We start from the raw sequence: 19,482 nt of genomic DNA on the forward strand, positions 1-19,482 counted from the left end.
GTAACGGCTCAAGGGAAAGAGATACATTAAGTGAGCCAGTGAGTTTGTGTTCATACCAGATTTAAGGTGGATGGTGATCCGCCCTGCACACAGTTCCACACGTTCACCTGAAAAAAGTGTTTTTGAGAACCCTCAGCCCAGTGCTTATGAAAATCAGGCACATTGCTTGTCAAAGTTCCTCAAAGTGCCTGCCATATCAGATTTTCCAGCTTTGCAAGTGCAGTAAGTGCCCAGTTTTTGTCTAAGCCTCCAGTGATTTAGGTACCAATTAAGTGTGCAGTGTTTTATGTTGCTTGAAACCCACCTGGCCCCATCATTTACATTATTGACTGTGCAGTGCTTATTTTTCCTTGTGGAACATTTATCTCTATCTCTGAACATTGGAACCTTAAGTGTGGCTATTGGTGTCTGTGTTTTTTTTGTTTTGTTTTTCTGTTTGGGGTGGTATACATGTGAGGTGCCTGGCCCCAGATCTAAGGCTTATTACCAGGTGTGGCACGATATCGGAGCTTTAACTTTCGACACCGGCACAATGGCTCTAATCAAGATAAACTCTGCTTCGGCTGCTGAGCTGCAGCTGCTACCGGGTGTAGGAGATAAATTGGCCGCTCGCATTATCAAGTTTCGGCGTCACCATGTGATCACGGAGGACAACATTTATGATATCAACCGCCTTCGGACCAAACCCGAGTTGATGGCTGCTATATCGTTTGAGGTGGACCCGTCCCAACAGGGCTCCGGGCCCTTAGGTCAGGGGGCAGGAAGTCGTTCATCGTCCTCGTCCAGCGAAACGGGAACCCGCCACTCCTCTAGGGGTGCCACCAGCAGCAGCCAACGTGGACGTCGACCTCAGTCACCAGCTTACTCCAGGGCTAGTGGCCAGCAAGGTACTCGGCAGGGGAGCCCCTCCCACCATCGATCGGCTCGATCAAGGAGACGGACAGCTCGACACTCGTCACACAGCTCTCTGACTTCCGATTCGGATGCCTCTCTATCCCGCAGCAGGCGGACAGGTTATCGCCAACAGAAAGAGACCTTCCGCACACCACCTCGGGCGTTGGACTATGACGGGAAGTCAGATTGGGCCACCTTCTACCGCCGCTTCACGTCTTATGCCTCGGAAAAGGACTGGAGCGGGCCTACGTCATTGACACAGTTAGGATGGTGCCTCAAGGGTAAGGCAAGTGATTTTTACAATCGCTTACTGGACAGAGAACCGTCGATCGATTATATTCGCATGATGCATAAGATGATCAAGCGATTTGGCGACGAGGATGATTAGACGCGTGAGCACTATAGCCCCTATTCAAGACTGGTGGTCGGAGGATTCCAACTTGGCTGTCTTCCCATGGGACCCTGGTGAAGATGGCCGAAGAAAGCCTGCCGAGACGCTTTATAAGGAAAAAGACGCAGTGGCCCCAGAAGTAGTAGACATTAGGATCATCACCAGAACAACGGCGGACAGGCTAGGGTTGCATTTACTCGAGTTACAGGAGCGGACGGAGAGAGACCCGGACATGAGAATGGTAAGAGAATGGGTGGGAAGCCGTCAGCCAACAGAAGGGGACCTGTTCGGGGCCAGCCCTGCAACAAAATACTACTGGTTAAACAAAGAAGCACTTCTCATGGAAAATGGGCTTTGGTGGTGGCACAAAGTAGATCAGGGGGGAGCCGCCCAGAAGCTTTTGTATGTACCCAGCAGCCTGAGGCAGGAGGTACTGAATCTGTGCCATGATATACCTGATATGGGCCACCAGGGCCGGAATCGCACAATGGAGCGGGTCAAAGCAAGGTACTTCTGGTACGGGCTATCAACGGATGTCGCAAATTACGTGGCATCATGCCACCACTGTAGTATGAACAAAAAAGCATCCAAGACCAGCAGGCATGAGCTGCTTAAGTACCAGGCGGGTGCACCAATGGAAAGGGTACACTTGGACATTCTGGGACCATTGCCTAAGACTCCGAAAGGCAACGAATATCTCCTGGTAATGGTAGATCAGTTCACTAAATGGATTGAGTGTGTGCCACTACCGTCCCAGACGGCAGAGAACACCGCCCGAGCAGCACTCGATGGGTTCTTCACCAGGTTCGGGTATCCGTTTGAAATCTTCACCGATCAGGGCAGGAATTTTGAAAGTGACTTGTTTACGAAGCTCTGCGAATTGATGCACATCCACAAGGCCCGTACTACCGCCTACAGGCCGTCGGCGAATGGGCAGGTGGAAAGGTATAACAGAACCATCATGGATGCATTGCGGTGTTATGCCAGTTCCCAACATGACAGCTGGGACACCTATATCCAACACATAGCAGGGGCCATCAGGTCTAGTGTGAACCGACAGACGGGGTTCACGCCCAACAAGTTAATGCTCGGTTGGGAAACCAACCAGCCAATAGATTTAATGTACCCCCGGGAGGTGCAACTTCAATCAGATGCAGTACCTTACCTAGCAAATTTGCAGAAGGAAATTGAGAAGGCGCATGGACTGGCACGGAAGTCTCTATCCACGAACCAGGAACGAATGAAGAGAGATTATGACCTACGGGCACGGCTACAGGTCTATGAGAAAGGGGACCTGGTTTACCTGCTAGACACGGCACAGGTGAAGGGGCAGTGCCGGAAGCTATCACCGCAGTGGAAGGGCCCAGGCGTCATCATCCACAAGTTCTCATCTTGTTTATTTAGGGTCAAGCTCCAGAATGACAACATCACAGCAAATCATGATAAACTAAAGAAGTGCAAGGACCGTACATGCCCGGGCTGGATTGAGAAGTTTAAACATCATATGTCACAGGTTCAGGACCCAGTGGGAGGGCCATATAAGGACCTTTACTGTGTGTGTCGGCAACCATACGATGGAAAGTTTATGGTGCAATGCGATATGTGCGCAGAGTGGTTCCATGGGGTCTGCGTGGGAGTGACTCTGGCGAGTGTACGGTCAAAACCAGAGTATGCATGTCCTCGGTGTGAGCCATAAGAGCAGAAAAAGAAAAAAAAAAAGAAAAAAAAAAAAAAAGAAAAAAGGAAAGGGAATAGTGTAGTGTATGCAATGTTGAAACAGTTCGTGTATAGTGCAAAGATAATACGGGTAATAATTGTAATAGGACCCATTCATGAAAATAGACTTTTACAAAAAAGACATGTTGTATATAGTGAAACGTTTTCCCTCCAACATACCCGTTGTTCTATAGGGACGGGAGGAGTGTAGAGGGAACCACATTCAAAGTGCCCGCCAAGGAGACATTTTACAGTATAGGCAGGGCTGTGCTCTGATTGGTGGACGACGACGGCGCACGGCCTACCCGCGCGGCAGCCCGCGCAGGCCGAGTGGGCCAGATTTGAACTGCATGTGACCCAACGCGGACGACACCTGCCCGGCACCACTGGCACTTAGGATATGTGCCCATAGGACCCCTAAGAGGCGTTGATTCCCTCTGTCCTACCCTTCCTGAGGAGCCTAGACTTGCTCCACCTACCCTACCAGCCCTTCCTCCCCCTACGACGACAGTTCCAGGTGAATTACTGTACTATTGTTGTAACACGTGGGTCACCTCTACAATATGAAGACTCACAGGATGGTGCATGCGGATCAGAGACCTTTTCAATGTGCCGAGTGTGGCAAAAAATTTAGAGACCGTGGAACTATAATAAAGCACATGTTAGTGCATTCAGGTGACAAACCTCATGAATGTCCAGAGTGTGGAAAGAGATTCAGTCGTCTTGGAGATATGAAGACTCACAGGATGGTGCATGCGGATCAGAGACCTTTTCAATGTGCCGAGTGTGGCAAAAAATTTAGAGAACGTGGAACTACAGTATAATAAGGCACATGTTAGTGCATTCAGGTGACAAACCTCATGAATGTCCAGAGTGTGGGAAGAAATTCAGTCGTCTTGGAGATATGAAGACTCACATGTTAGTACATTCAGGTGATAAACCTCATGAGTGTCCAGAGTGTGGGAAGAGATTCAGTCGGCATGGACATATGAAGACTCACAGGATGGTGCATGCGGATGAGAGACCTTTTCAATGTGCTGAGTGTGGCAAAAAATTTAGAGTACGTGGAACTATAATAAGGCACATGTTAGTGCATTCAGGTGACAAACCTCATGAATGTCCAGAGTGTGGGAAGAGATTCAGTCGTCTTGGAAGTATGAAGACTCACATGTTAGTGCATTCAGGTGACTAGCCTCACGAGTGTCCAGAGTGTGGGAAGAGATTCAGTCGTCTTAGTGATATGAAGAGGCACAAAATGATACATGCAGGTAATAGGCTAAACACTTAGAGTGTGGAAGGTAATTAAGAGAATGTTGAAGGATAATGAGGCACATACAGGTATATTAACTTAACTTTAATCTAACAGTGTGTGCGCTATCACAATGTCCGTTGGATGTTCTTCAAAGGTAATTCTGTTTTGTTTGAGAAATACACTTCACCATGAAAGGTAATGATCAAGATATTTTATTATATTGTTCTTTTATGAAAGTTAGATGACCAAGCAAGAACTAGAGAAGCTGTCACTATAGGAAAATTCAAAATTGCTTATATGTATAGAAATATCTCTTTAGTTTAGCAAAGATAAATCAAAGCTTTAAATGTTTTTCTTCATATTTATGTAAATAATAATGTGCTTTCTGTTTTTGTTCTCTGTGAAAATTTATTTAAAATGTAATATACTCTGTAGCTAAGTTATGGACATTATTGTTGTAATATTATTTAGCATTGGTGCTGGTGAAGAAGACAGTCTGAGACGTACTTAAGATGAGACCATTTGATTGATAGGGAAATGTAGGTTAATCAAGGAATTTTCTCATCAGATTCATATGCAAACTGATGTCTATTTTATATTTTTTGTTTAGGCATATTTATGAATAATACTCTTGATTATAAATATTTCACCGAAGAATTTATTGAAGGCAGATTGGCATTTATAACTGTCAGTCAAGTTAATATGAAATTTAAATTTATATTACTCTAGAAATTTACATCACTCTAAATTTACCAGAAATTTATATTACTCTAGCCTAACGTTATCAGTTATGCTGTAATTGTCTTGGAATAATATTTTACCCGATTTACCTGAGGGCCACTAACCCTAGTGGCCTCGATAAAAATGGAAAGCTGGCAGCTTGTTGAAGATTCCCTCCCCCCCCCCCCAATTTTCCTAGATTTTTTACAGGTATATTTTGAAATTCAGCACATTTTGGCAGTTATGGCATTGGCAGGTAGTCAGTTCCATCTATCAATAACCCTGTGGGTGAAAAAGCCTGATTCAAAGTTATATTAGCTTGGTTAGCAATAATATTATCCTGATTCCTATAAACCTCTGTCAATTATACTTTCCAAACTGGCAATTATATTAAGATGATTGTGAATTACATAAACCTTACTGGCAATTATATTAGCATGACTGTCAATTTATATCAAACAGATACTTATTTATGTTGTGGTGCTCGTGGGTTCTATTACATCTATCAATGGAGAGTTTCAGATCAGGATTAGCATTTAGGAACAAGGTTTTGTACATGTAAATAGCACAAGAGAATGTGTAGAGCGAGTGTATATTTAGCATGTTCATGGATTTTAACAGAGAGGCTGTGTGTTGATTGAAGACAATTTTATTGTTCTGATAGCAGATTTTTATTGGGTGGTGATGAGCATCAGGTAATTTGCAGTGGTTGAATGAACCCCATGCACAGATACCATATGTTCACATACCAACCCTAATTTTCAAAGAAACCTCTAGATTTTTAGCTCCAGCCATTTCATTACTCTACAACAAATCATTTGAACTCCAAACATTTCCTGATATTCTAAGGGGAAAAAAGCAAGAGTAACCTTAGTCCATTAAAGTGTCAATCTCACTGAAGTCAACAATTATAGACCAATATCAACTCTGCAGATTTTGTCTAAAATATTTTAAAGAGTTAATCTACAAGCAGCCTTAATCCTATTTCTATTTAGCAAAACAAAATTTACTTAGTTCTTGCCATAATGGTTTCAGGCCCAAAAAAGGACCAATCATGCACCGATTAGTATGATTAACTTTATATATGCAGCTCTTGGAAGAAATGAGTACCCTTGTTCATTTATTTGTTGACCTACATTAAGACTTTTTTACACTGTTAACACATTAACTTTCTTAAATTACAACATTACGGAGTAAGAGGTCACTCCCTCCAATACCTACAGTCTTACCTTAGTGACAGGCTCCAGTATGTCTCTGTGAATGATTCCAATTCACCCACTCTACCTATTAACACTGGTGTTACACTGGGCAGTATTCTTCACCCTCTCGTCTTTCTCATCTCCCCCTCCCTTTCCAGCCCGTTGCCATCATGAGGGGGCTTGATTGGCGGATGCTAGAGTGTGATGCTCCATGGGACAGTGTCCTCTGTCCTTATGAAGCCTAATGCTCTTGCTGCCATTTTCGCTAATTGTGCTGAATGCTTTTTCCTATTAAGTTTAATTTTTCCTACCCAATTCTCCTGTTTAATTGCTATTTCCTTGTGATGTTTTGCAATTCTTGATTATTCTTTCAAATGTTTTCTTCTGTTTAGACACCGGGTTTTTGGGGAGGCACACTCTCTATCCCGTAAAACTGTGGTACTCGGCATTGTCGAGCAAGGGGACACCTTTATTGTCAATCTTTTCCTTCATTGCTGAGCCCAATTATATCGTGCTGAGCTTCCATTATATCTTGACGGACTGATGATTCCTTTGGTTACGACTGTAGGGGGTATATCTACAGTGCACCCTTGGGGGTGGGAGGGCTTTGTCTTGTTGGGTGTCCTATCCTCTAATTGTGGCTACATGGTGGGTATGGGGCCTTGTTTGTTGATGAAATGTTTACTCATTCACTTACATGCTGATATCTGACCCTCTTTTTAACTTATAAGACGTGAGGGGTGGGAGACCAGGCCCCCAAGTCGAACTGTGATGGAAAGCTGGGCTCTGTAACCCACACTACATTGGTCCCAGATCAGGCAGCTCCTGACTCAACCTGCTTGATGGGGTTCTGGGAGCTCTTCTGCTACCTGACTTGTGAGTGCTTGGTCCACCAGGTTCCAACTACCCCTATCTGCTCCCCCTCCCACCTCTGTGGCTGGGTTGAGCCCCAAGCTCCCAATGATGACCACCTCATCACATGGAGTGGCTCCATCTCTCATTGTAACAACTTGGCCTCTTTGTCCCCCCCCCCCTCCTTCTTACTGGGGGTGCTCGGTGCTGTTCCCTCCGCAGTCACACTCACACGATTCCTTCCAGTTCTAATACGTTCCAAGCTTTATTTGGTTCTGCTACATGGACTAAGTATTTTGATCTTAGTCATGTTGATTCTACTCATCCTGATGATTTATTCATCCATAAACACCTAGTTGATTTGGTGGATACCTTTGTTTTTTTTATCCCCACGCCTACTGATACATGTTTCTTTGCAGCGCCTTCTCGAGAAACAGCTGTCTGCTTAGCCTCATTGTCCTGCATTGGGAAACCCCGGTTCGGATCTCCAAAAATGCCTAGTTAAATGCTAGGATTTACACAGCCATTCTCCCGCACCATGTAGCGACTGGTGATAGCTGTCAATGCTATCAATCAGAGCTATTGATATGCTTTAATATACCTAGTAATCTCTCTCATTTTTTTTTTTTTACAAAGTATCTGTCAACTTTTAAAAATTTTGCTACAATTTACCTACCTGGTTGATGGGGTTCTGGGAGTTCTTCTACTCCCCAAGCCCGGCCCGAGGCCAGACTCGACTTGTGAGAGTTTGGTCCACCAGGCTGTTGCTTGGAGCGGCCCGCAGGCCCACATACCCACCACAGCCCGGTTGGTCCGGCACTCCTTGGAGGAATAAATCTAGTTTCCTCTTGAAAATGTCCACGGTGGTTCCGGCAATATTTCTTATGCTTGCTGGGAGGACGTTGAACAACCGCGGACCTCTGATGTTTATACAGTGTTCTCTGATTGTGCCTATGGCACCTCTGCTCTTCACTGGTTCTATTCTACATTTTCTTCCATGTCGTTCACTTCAGTACGTTGTTATTTTACTGTGTAGATTTGGTACTTGGCCCTCCAGTATCTTCCAGGTGTATATTATTTGATATCTCTCTCGTCTTCTTTCTAGTGAGTACATTTGGAGGGCTTTGAGACGATCCCAATAATTTAGGTGCTTTATTGCGTCTATGCGTGCCGTATATGTTCTCTGTATTCCCTCTATTTCAGCAATCTCTCCTGCTCTGAAGGGGGAAGTGAGTACTGAGCAGTACTCAAGACGGGACAACACAAGTGACTTGAAGAGTACAACTATTGTGATGGGATCCCTGGATTTGAAAGTTCTTGTAATCCATCCTATCATTTTTCTGGCTGTCGCAATATTTACTTGAAACCTACTTAAAATTATCCGTTAATTATAGTTAGATTAAGGACCTTCTCGAAACACTGCATGTACTAGTAGCTTTACAAGAATGTAAACACCATGCTATGTACCCCTAACAAACCCAATGTTCCTTATGTGTGTGTGTGTGTATGTGTATATATATATATATATATATATATATATATATATATATATATATATATATAAAGATAGGTATATATGTATAAATATATAAAGATAGGTTAGGTTAAATTAGGTAGGGCTGGTTAGGTTTAGTCATATATCTACGTTAATTTTAACTCCAATAAAAAAAATTGACCTCATACATAATGAAATGGGTAGCTTTATCACTTCATAAGAAAAAAATTATAGAAAATATATTATTTCAGGAATACTTGGCTTATTAGGCAAATCGGGCCTTGCATATTAGGATGAGAAGTGCATTCTGGCTACTAGGTACGACATATATATATATATATATATATATATATATATATATATATATATATATATATATATATATATGTCGTACCTAGTAGCCAGAATGCACTTCTCATCCGGCTATGCAAGGCCCGATTTGCCTAATATACTTAGCCCTTGCCAATATGGCTTCAGGCCCAAAAAAAGCACTAACGATGCACTTATTAGTATGCTTAACTCGATTCATACAGCTCTTGATAAAAATGAGTTCCCTGTTGGGTTATTTGTGGACCTGCGTAAAGCTTTCGATACTGTCAACCACCAAAACCTTCTTAAATTACATCATTATGGTGTCAGAGGACACTCCCTACAATACCTCAAATCCTACCTTACTGACAGGCTCCAATGTGTTTCTGTGAATAATACAATTTCGCCCACCCTACCCATCAACATTGGTGTTCCCCAGGGCAGCATACTTGGCCCTCTCCTCTTTCTCATCTACATTAATGACCTTCCAAATGCCTCCCAACACCTCAAACCAATCCTATTTGCTGACGACACAACCTTCATTTACTCCAGTCCTGATCCCCTTGCTCTAAATGCCACAGTAAATACTGAGCTAAATAAAGTCCATCTGTGGCTAACTGCCAACAAACTCACCCTTAACATTGACAAAACTTTCTATATTCTGTTTGGCAATAAATCCTCTAATCAAATAAATCTCAAAATAAACAATACCCAAATTTGTAACAAATTAGATGGCAAATTCCTTGGCATTCTCATTGACCACAAGCTGAATGTCCAGGGACACATTCTAAACATATCAAAAAAGTTTCAAAAACTGTGGGCATTCTTTCTAAGATCAGATATTATGTACCACGCCCTGCCCTGGTGACTCTCTATTACTCCCTTATCTATCCATATCTCAACTATGGTATTTGTGCTTGGGGCTCTACTACCCAAAATCACTTACGTCCTCTAATTACTCAACACAAAGCTGCTATTAGGACAATATCCAACTCTGGCCCCAGACATCACTCGGTACCCCTACTCAAATCTCTGAATATGTTAGACATTAAGTCACTGCACATTCACTCATGTGTATTATACATATACAAAACGCTAAATTGTAATGCCAATCCTGATCTCAAAAGCTTCATAGAAGGTTGTAACAGAACCCATGAGCACCACACCAGAAATAAATACAGTTTTGATATTCCTAGAGTACGACTTAATCAAACCAGAAATGCTCTACAAATCAAGGGGCCCAGGATGTGGAATGACCTTCCCAACCATGTTAACCCTTAACATGCTCGGGGTCTAATATCCTGCTATCCACACAGGCGCATGTCATTTTGAAAAAAAAAAAAAATTTTTTTTTTTGCTAATCTGTTAAGTTCTGTTCACTGATCACGAGAAAAATAAAAAAAAAATTCTATTGTACTTACTTTTGTTGCAATAGAGCCGAGAAGCTCTGCGATGACGTCACAATCTGCATGGTCGCTCATGCAGTACACGCCCGGGAGATGTTGCGCGCGGTCCTCAAACAGCCAGAGTTGCCACAAATATATTTTCGCGCTATTTATTTACAATGTCTAAGCGCATTTTATCTAATTTTTTTTTCACTAATTGTGTTTCAAATACTGTTTGAACATATTTTGTATCAATAATTGTTGCATATTTGAGTATACACAGGCGCACACAAATGTTTTCAATTACGGCAATATAATATGTCATTACAGTCTATTATATTATATGTTCTGCTTATATGTTTACATATTTACACACTCGCACACGCTATACACACTTTGAAGCACACTTAGAAGATTTCTAGACTGTGGTAGTTATTGAAGCAGTCGACAGCACATAATGGGATACCACACGTTTCACACCATGTTTGCACAAGCTTCCGTTTCTTGTCTCTACGTGTCGTTGTTTTACACACCAAGCAATCACGTTGGGCTATTGCACGCTTCACACCAGGTGGCAAATACTTAAGTTTGTGTGCTAGGAAGCCTTCAGTGTGAGCGAGGCATGGAGTACCAGCATGCTGCAACAGTGGGTTTATGATGGGCCGCTGAATACCTGGGACATCTTTTGCAAACTTTCCTAATAACTGTATTGCAGCATCAAATACAAAGTCACGGAAAGTGGGCTTACGTCCAGTTCTCACAAGGTACATGTTGAAACAGTTCAGCATGCTCATGTCCACAAGATGGAAGAACACTTTTTTCGTCCACCTACATGTCTTCCGCACACACTCTGCAGTGCCAATCATCTTGTCTGATTTATCAATCAACCGCATGTTGATATTATAGTCTAAAACACAGTCTGGCTTATATAGTGGTGCGTTTGTTTTATGGCTCACTTTCCCACTGTTCACCATTGTTCCATCATGAATTGTTGTCAACAAGTTCACCTCTCTTTTGTCTTTCCACCGAACTGACAGAATGTTATCACTTTTCCTTCTCTGACACTCACCAACTGCAATGTCGTTGTCAAACACAGGCATTTCCCTTCGTTGTGGCTTTACTGTACCAACCAATCCGGTTCTATTTTCTAGCAAGAACCGAGCTAGCAAGGGACTTGTATAGTAATTATCTGTGTATAAAATGTGTCCCTTGTTCATCCACGGAGCCATGATGGTCTTCACTACACTCCCCGAGAATCCATGTTCGTCGTTACCGGGAATGTCTACATCACTAGCCGAGTACAGAATCATGTGTAACACGTATCCTGTCTCACAATCACAAAGAACAAAAAATTTCAGGCCAAATCGGTTTCGTTTTGAGGGAATGTACTGTTTGAATGGAACACGTCCCTTGAAAAGTATGAGAGATTCATCAACCACCAGCTTCTGTGCTGGTACGTAAAAATCTCTGAATTTTCCAATAACATCGTTCATGTAGTGCCTCACTCGCCACAGTCTATCATCAGGTGTTCGGTCCTGAACACTTCCAAAATGTAGACACCTGAGGAGTATCTGAAACCTGTCTCGTGACATATATTTCCCGAATAAAGGTGTTGGTATTGTCTTGTCCTTGCTCCAATAGTCATTTATTGCATGTTTGTGACAGTGCTTCATCAACAAACAGAGTGCCAAAAACACATACATTTCCGCCACTGTGGTATTTTTCCAACGCTGCAGTCGTGAAAATTCTGTGATTTCCCTCTCAATCAGGTAAGCAGCATGCAGGTTCGTTTGGTGTACAATGTATTCCATGAGTGGTTCATCATAGAATGCTGTAAAATATTCCATCTCAGCCATGTCCTCACCTTGATTAGGGAAAAGGTTTGTAATCCCTACATCTTTATCGTCAAAGTGAGGAATATTAGGAATAAAATCGTCACCATCACTCCACTCAAGTACACCAGGCGTCCTGCGAGATGCAGAGGAAAGACGGCGAGGAAGCGATGCATACCGGCGACCAGGAGCTGAATACCGTCTGCGAGAAGCACGGCGGCTACGTGCACGTGAGGTGGGTGCACGTGAACACGAGGGTCTTGGTCCCTCATTTGGTGCTATGCGGTGGCGCTTGGCTGGGCGAGATGCTGCTGACGCGACAATTTCTCGCCCAGTTACACCACTGGTACCAGCCACAGGCTCAATAAAACTTTGATCTGAGTCACTAAACCCAGAAAAGGAGTCACCTCCCTCTGACTCGTCACCCTCAAACAGAAAATATCCACAGGAACTGTGAGGTCGTGGTAGAATTGGGGTAGAAAATGGGCGAGGAGGCATGGGAGAGCGTATAGGCCTCGCCATGGCATGGCGGTCATTCTCACTTTCACTGCTGCTGCTACTATCTCCCGACAACTGTGTATAATCCTCATCGTTGTCTGAATCGTCAAACACACTTTCTTCACCTTCAGAGAATAATTCGTGGGCTATTTGCTCTGGGGTGAGGGACTGAGTGATGCGTGCTCGTGAGGCGTTTGACCGTGCGCTCGCCATGGTGACTCTCGCTAAACTGAGGCCTCCCATGCCATCGGAGCGTGAGCTGGATTTTTTTTCAAAATGGCCGCTGTTTACTAGAGCCCCTGGGCAGCGTATGGGACCCCCAGCTACACCTATATAAACAATATAAACGAAATATACAATATAAACGAAATTCAAATCGTGCGCGGTACCCATACACTTCATATGAAGTGAAGCGCAGTTGACTGGTAAAACGATTTACACTTCATATGAAGTGATGCGCACTTTAAGGGTTAAAGACAGTACCTCTCTCAACCAGTTTAAGTTAAAAACGAAGCTATACCTAATAAATTCCCTGTAACCTACCTTACCTCTCTATTGTCAACCCATGTATGTTTTTTGTTTTTTTTTTGTTTTACAAATCAACGCTGTTTTAATGTAATTTTCTGTAATAATTTGTAATTGTATTTGTGCTGTTTTTTCAACAATGTTCCCCCCTCTTTTACCTCTATTTTTATTTGTACTCAACGCATTTTTTTCTTTTTACCCATTAGTTTTAAGCTTTAGTCAGTAGTGTTTTTTTCCTGCCCGAAACGCTTTGCGTAATAGTGGCTTTAGGCATTGTATGTACTAGCTCCTATCTATAAAGCCAACAAACTTTGTAAAATCTCTTTGTGTATGTACCTTTGCCTAAATAAAAATTATTATTATTATTATTATAATAAGCCAAGTATTCCTGAAATAATATATTTTCTATATTTTTTTTTCTTATGAAGTGATAAAGCTACCCATTTCATTATGTATGAGGTCAATTTTTTTTGTATTGGAGTTAAAATTAATGTAGATATATGACTGAACCTAACCAGCCCTACCTAATTTAATCTAACCTATCATTATAGGTTAGGTTAGGTTAGGTAGCCAAAAAAGTTAGGTTAGGTTAGGTAGTCGAAAAACAATTAATTCATGAAAACTTGGCTTATTAGGCAAATCAGGCCTTGCATAGTAGGATGAGAAGTGCATTCTGGCTACTAGGTATGACATATATATATATATATATATATATATATATATATATATATATATTATATATATATTAGTATATTTTGGTAGCAGTCTTTCTTGAAAACATGTTGTTAAATATGACTGAAAATGTAAGATTAATAATTCTTAACACGAATTTTCTCAATATTTCTTATGTTTCTTTTCACTGTCAATGGTAATTGAAAAATCGATTCTCCAAAATTTATTTTTATTTCTAGTCTGACGCGACGCCTGAATGCGTTTCATAATAACTTTTTACATTTTCAAAGATTTTAGTTTACACACACAACTGTAACCTGTAAACACGCATTATACATCCATACTTATACTCGCATTTGGGTGAGGTGATATGGTACAACAGTTTTGGGTGGGGTGAACAAACTTGTGACAAGCACAAGACAAAACATGAAACAATTGGTATAACTTGGATAAGAGAACATAAGAATGGAAGTAACTGCAGAGGGTCTATTGACCTATACCTCTATATTGGTTAGGAGTCTTGAAGTGGGTAGAACATACAGTAGTTGTGGATAAATTGGCTGTTGATTGCTGGTGTTGACTTTTTGATGTGTAGTGCCTCGCAGATGTCGAGCCTCCTGCTATCGCTGTATCTATCAATGATTTCTGTGTTGTTTGTTAAGATTTCTCTGGTGATGGTCTGGTTGTGAGAAAAGATTATATGTTCCTTGATGGAGCCTCTATGGAGATTATATGGAGAACATTGTAATCTCTTCTCACAACCAGACCATCACCGGAGAAATCTTAACAAACAACATAGAAATCATTGATACATACAGCGACAGCAGGAGGCTTGACATCTGCGAGGCACTACACATCAAAAAGTCTAACACCAGCAATCAACAGCCAATTAATATACAAATATATTCTACCCACTTCAAGACTCCGAACTAATATAGAAGCATCAAGAGGAAGTATGGGCCAATAGGCCCTCTGCAGTTACTTCCATTCTTATGTTCTCTTATCCAAGTTATACCCATTGTTTCATGTTTTGTCTTGTGCTTGTCCCAAGTTTGTTCACCTCACCCAAAACTGTTGTACCATATCACCTCACCCAAATGCGAGTATAAGTATGGATGTATAATGAGTGTTTACAGGTTACAGTTGTGTGTGTAAACTAAAGTCTTTGAAAATGTAATAAGTTATTACGAAATGTGTTCAGGCGTCGCGTCAGACTAGAAATAAAAATAAATTTTGGAGAATTGATTTTTCAATTACCGTTGCCAGTGAAAAGAAACATAAGAAATATTGAGAAAATTCATGTTAGAATTATCAATCTTACCTTTTCGGTCATATTTAACAACATGTTTTCAAGAAAGACTGCTACCAAAATATACTAATATATATATATATATATATATATATATATATATATATATATATATATATATATATATATATATATATATATATATATATATATATATAATATATTATATATACCATATCACAGTACCATCCTGTGAGTCTTCATATGTCCACGCTGACTGAATCTCTATCTACATTCTGGACACCTATCACATTCTGGTGATATATATATATATATATATATATATATATATATATATATATATATATATATATATATATATATATATAACAGTCTCGTGGTGTAGTGGTAAGACACTCGCCTGGCGTTCCGCAAGCGCTATGTCATGGGTTCGTATCCTGGCCGGGGAGGATTTACTGGGCGCAATTCCTTAACTGTAGCCTCTGTTTAACGCAACAGTAAAATGTGTACTTGGATGAAAAAACGATCCTTTGCAGCAGGGGATCGTATTCCAGGGACCTGCTCGAAACGCTACGCGTACTAGTGGCTGTACAAGAATGTAACAACTCTGTTATATATCTCAAAAAAACAAAAAAAAAATTATATATATATATATATATATATATATATATATATTAATATATTTTGGTAGCAGTCTTTCCTGTAGACATATATTATTAAATATGACCGAAAAAGTAAGATTAATAATTCTAACACGAATTTTCTCAATCTTTCGTACATTTCTTTTCACTGTTGGTGGTAATTCAAAAATCAATTCTCCAAAATTCATTTTAATTTCTAGTCTGATGCGACACGAGCGCGTTTCGTAAAACTTATTACATTTTGAAAGACTTTAGTTTACAAATACACAACTGAATAGAACTTACACATCTCCTGGTTTCGTTTATATCTACATTTGAGTGAGGTGGATGGGGTGAGGTGGCATTAATAGGGTATTAATTTCATCAACACAAGACAGAACAAGAGGTGGCATTAATAGGGTATTAATTTCATCAACACAAGACAGAACACGAAACAATGGGTATTGAAATGGAAGTGATTGTAGAAAGCCTATTGGTCCATATTTCTTGATGCTTCTATATTGGAGTGGAGTCTTGAGGTGGGTAGAATATAGTTGTGCATTAATTGGCTGTTGATTGCTGGTGTTGACTTCTTGATGTGTAATGCCTCGCAAACATCAAGCCGCCTGCTATCGCTGTATCTATCGATGATTTCTGTGTTGTTTACTAGGATTTCTCTGGCGATGGTTTGGTTGTGGGAAGAGATTATATGTTCCTTAATGGAGCCCTGTTGCTTATGCATTGTTAAACGCCTAGAAAGAGATGTTGTTGTCTTGCCTATATACTGGGTTTTTTGGAGCTTACAGTCCCCAAGAGGGCATTTGAAGGCATAGACGACGTTAGTCTCTTTTAAAGCATTCTGTTTTGTGTCTGGAGAGTTTCTCATGAGTAGGCTGGCCGTTTTTTTGGTTTTATAGTAAATCGTCAGTTGTATCCTCTGATTTTTGTCTGTAGGGATAACGTTTCTATTAACAAAATCTTTCAGGACCCTTTCCTCCGTTTTATGAGCTGTGGAAAAGAAGTTCCTGTAAAATAGTCTAATAGGGGGTATAGGTGTTGTGTTGGTTGTCTCTTCAGAGGTTGCATGGCGTTTCACTTTCCTTCTTATGATGTCTTCGACGAAACCATTGGAGAAGCCGTTGTTGACTAGGACCTGCCTTACCCTACAGAGTTCTTCGTCGACTTGCTTCCATTCTGAGCTGTGGCTGAGAGCACGGTCGACATATGCGTTAACAACACTCCTCTTGTACCTATCTGGGCAGTCGCTTTTGGCATTTAGGCACATTCCTATGTTCGTTTCCTTAGTGTAGACTGCAGTGTGGAAACCTCCGCTCTTTTCCATGACTGTTACAACATTTTTACACAGGTACCTGATGTCAGACATTTGCAGGAGCTGAAGGAGGCATTTGAACAGAGTTCCGTGCTGCGTTTCACTTACGAGATGGAAAAGGATGGGAAGCTGCCCTTTCTAGATGTAACAGTCATGGAAAAGAGCGGAGGTTTCCACACTGCAGTCTACACTAAGGAAACGAGCATAGGAATGTGCCTAAATGCCAACAGCGACTGCCCAGACAGGTACAAGAGGAGTGTTGTTAACGCATATGTCGACCGTGCTCTAAGCCACAGCTCAGAATGGAAGCAAGTCGACGAAGAACTCTGTAGGGTAAGGCAGGTCCTAGTCAACAACGGCTTCTCCAATGGTTTCGTCGAAGACATCATAAGAAGGAAAGTGAAATGCCATGCAACCTCTGAAGAGACAACTAACACAACACCTATACCCCCTATTAGACTATTTTACAGGAACTTCTTTTCCACAGCTCATAAAACAGAGGAAAGGGTCCTGAATGATATTGTTAATAGAAACGTTATCCCTACAGACAAAAATCAGAGGATACAACTGATGATTTACTATAAAACCAGAAAAACGACCAGCCTACTCATAAGAAACTCTCCAGACACAAAGCAGAACGCTTTAAAAGAGACCAACGTCGTCTATGCCTTCAAATGCCCACTTGGAGACTGTAAGCTCCAAAAAACCCAGTATATAGGCAAGGCAACAACATCTCTTTCTAGGCGTTTAACGATGCATAAACAACAGGGCTCCATTAAGGAACATATAATCTCTTCCCACAACCAAACCATCGCCAGAGAAATCCTAGTAAACAACACAGAAATCATCGATAGATACAGTGATAGCAGGTGGCTTGAGGTTTGCGAGGCACTACACATTAAGAAGTCAACACCAGCAATCAACAGCCAATTAATGCACAACTACATTCTACCCACCTCAAGACTCCGTTCCAATATAGAAGCATCAAGAAATATGGACCAATAGGCTTTCTACAATCACTTCCATTTCAATACCCATTGTTTTGTGTTCTGTCTTGTGTTGATGAAATGAATACCCTATTAATGCCACCTCTTGTTCTGTCTTGTGTTGATGAAATTAATACCCTATTAATGCCACCTCACCCCATCCACCTCACTCAAATGTAGATATAAACGAAACCAGGAGATGTGTAAGTTCTATTCAGTTGTGTATTTGTAAACTAAAGTCTTTGAAAATGTAATAAGTTTTACGAAACGCGCTCGTGTCGCATCAGACTAGAAATAAAAATGAATTTTGGAGAATTGATTTTTGAATTACCACCAACAGTGAAAAGAAACGTACGAAAGATTGAGAAAATTCGTGTTAGAATTATTAATCATACTTTTTCGGTCATATTTAATAATATATGTCTACAGGAAAGACTGCTACCAAAATATACTAATATATATATATATATATATATATATATATATATATATATATATATATATATATATATATATATATATATATATATATAATATAATATTGGTGTATACTGGCAGCAGGTTTTCTTTCAAACATGTTTCATTGAATATGACTGCATATTCTGTATTTATTTTTTTCTGGTTTAGGGCTTCTATCCCTCTATTTTCTTAGCATCAGGGCTTAGTTGAAATAGGAGTTCTCCAAAACTCATTTTCGTACTTTTAAGGTGAAGAAAAGAAGTGATTTACTATAGAATGTATTACACTTATTTATACAATTTGCACAACGTTTCGAACCTCCATGGTTCATTCTCAAGTGAAGAGATCTTACAATGCTGGTTGATTTTATACCCGCACTGGGTCAGGTGATAAGATTCTCTTAAAACCTGAAAATAGTTAGAGGGATAGAAGCCCTAAACCAGAAAATAATAAATACAGAATATGCGGTCATATTCAATGAAACATATATATATATTTATATATATATATATATATATATATATATATATATATATATATATATATATATTATATATATATATATATATATATATATATATATATATAAATATATGTAAAATATTTATGTCATACCTAGTAGCCAGAACGCTCTTCTCGGCCTACTATGCAAGGCCTGATTTGCCTAATAGGCCGAGTGATTTTCTTTATTTTCAATAAATTGTTTGCAGTTAGTTTATTTGAATTATTAATATTATATTATATTAAGAACATAAATTAGTGACGTAGTTGAGTTTCTTTAGGTTAGGTTAAAATAGGTTAGGTTAGGTAGGGTTGGTTAGGTTCAGTCATATATCTACATTAGTTTTAAGTCAAATATAAACAAATTAACACATACATAATGAAATGGATAGCTTTATCATTTCATAAGAAAAAAAATAGAAAAATATATAATGTCTGGAAAACTTGGCGTATTAGGCAAATCGGGCCTTGCGTAGTAGGCCAAGTGCTGCTTTCTGGCTACTAGGAACAACATTATATATATATATATATATATATATATATATATATATATATATATATATGTCGTACCTAGTA

Source organism: Procambarus clarkii, chromosome 55 (assembly GCF_040958095.1).
Source record: "Procambarus clarkii isolate CNS0578487 chromosome 55, FALCON_Pclarkii_2.0, whole genome shotgun sequence".
Classification (NCBI taxonomy): domain Eukaryota; kingdom Metazoa; phylum Arthropoda; class Malacostraca; order Decapoda; family Cambaridae; genus Procambarus; species Procambarus clarkii.